Raw genomic sequence first — 2,312 nt, 5'->3', positions numbered from 1 at the left:
ATGCTTTCATTTTTAAAAATTGTTCTAACTTTGATTTTTTTTGTCTGGTTCGTTCACTACTGTAAACATTAGTGATACCTTCTTCAACATTTTCTTGAGATTCATCTACTTCTCTGTCGTTTTTTTTCTTGTACTTTTTGTTTTTTATCGAAGAATATGAAGATTTTCCAATAATTTTTCTTTTTCCCATAATAATAATCTATATACTTAAAGATAACATAATCATTAGTATATATAAGAACAGATCTATAATAATATGTTTTCAGCCAACAATTAATAATAATAAATAATTCCTATAAAACAATGTAATAACCCAGGGCAACCGTTCAATATATGGCAAATTTCCAACGCAAATCTCATAATCCCCGTTTGAACCCCTACCGGTGGCGTCCTGACACGAATATAATTGGCGATACGTTCTTCTTCTCGACGAAAAGAATGTATTGAAAAAAAAATAAATTGAATCGGTCTAATATCTCTTGAGAAAAATGGTCACGATTATCCCGCCACTTAATTTTATTATATATATAATATACACTACAGGTTAGATTAATATAATATATTATTGTGTATTTATATGTTATTCATTTTATTAGGAATTATAATTGCATATTTCTCAAAATATTCAACGTTATATTACATAAATACATATTATATTTTTTGTATATATAGTTTGTATTTTTCGTAAATTATTTCGTATGTTGTGTGCGGTAAAGCACGATTGAGCATAAAATGATTGAGCATAGAATATTTTATGCGATGTTTCCGCATTCACAAGATCGACATTTTGTAATTTATTATTTTCACGTATTATTACACTAATATTATTATTTTGATATCAGACTCGAGCCGTGAGCTGAGCCCAGCTTATCGACAATATTATCGATTATTAAATTAGTTCCGGAGCAATTAAGTTCCGACGTTTTAAACATTTAAAATTGGGAGAAAATAAAAGATAATAAATTAAGATACAATTCCAAAATTATTATAAAAATAATATTAGTGTTCGATCACCCTTACTCTGTAGTATTCTTGACTTATAAACCATGCAGTTTTTAATTCATGCCATGTTTTGATTTTATTATTTTCATAACTATTATTATTATTATTATCAAACAGATTTATGAAATGTGACTATTTTTTTTATATGTTATATTTTGAATTATTATGATTATTTAAATAGATATTTTTGTATAATATTATATAATAATATAGCTTAAAGTGGAAAATGGCTACGTTGTAGAGATTTTTATGCTCAATCGTGGTGTAGGTTTTCTTTTGTATTCCGACTTCCTTTGATACGCCGACACTTTGGCTCAATCGTATCGCGAAAAAGGTGTTTTATGCTCAATTGTGTCTCAGCCATTGCAGTGTGATAGTGTTTTCACTTATAGCCTACCTGATATGTTGTTGCACATCGTCTGCGATCCGACGAAGTCGGATTGCCTACCTAGGTGGCTAACTTGAAATTTAATCGATTTTGACTTGTGATGACTAGCTGACTAGCTAGACACTCCAACACGGTTTTTGACATTACACTTTTTACATAAGAAAAAGCACTGGACATGCGACGACACATACTACTCTATCCGCCGCAGGTGGATTGCTTATTTTTTTTCGTCTTAGACAGGTGATGACTGACTTGCTAGACATTCTAACATGCAGGTTTTCGAATTTACATTTTTTTACACATATAAAAAAGCACCAGACATACGCTGGAAGGTAGTATCATTGAATTGTCGATTTTCATGGGCCATGGAAGCTTTCTAGACACTGAAACTGGACTTTTAAACTTTCCCGCCTTCGAAACGAGACCACTATAGAATCTTATCAGAAATTCTTATCACAAAATCTCTTTCTGTGGCATTTATTATTCGACTGCGTCTCCAAAATCAGTACTCACTTACAACTAACACGGGGGGCCCGGGAGTCTAACTATATTTTCCATTCTTCAGTTAACTACGCTACCAACGTGGACGGCAATCCACAGTAGATGGATTGCATACCTGGTGATATACGCTTCTCATTATGCCCACGATTCGGTTGCCTGCCTATGTAATTTGATGACTGATTGCTAGACAATCGAATTACCTACACCTATCGACTCTACACTTTTTAACAACGCAGGAGATTGTATCTAGCCTATCAATATACAACGTTTGTGACGGATTGCTAGAGGCTCTAACTTTTAAACATTCCCGCTAAAACGTCAAGCCTTATCTCCAATCCATATCATAAATCCTAAACTTTCTTCTTAAAACTGTCTCGACTTTTATAATTCAAACGACTCTTACTCCAATATCGATACCCAC

The sequence above is a fragment of the Acyrthosiphon pisum genome, chromosome X (genome assembly GCF_005508785.2).
Source record: "Acyrthosiphon pisum isolate AL4f chromosome X, pea_aphid_22Mar2018_4r6ur, whole genome shotgun sequence".
Classification (NCBI taxonomy): Eukaryota; Metazoa; Arthropoda; class Insecta; order Hemiptera; family Aphididae; genus Acyrthosiphon; species Acyrthosiphon pisum.
Note: the sequence above shows the minus strand (reverse complement) of the source record.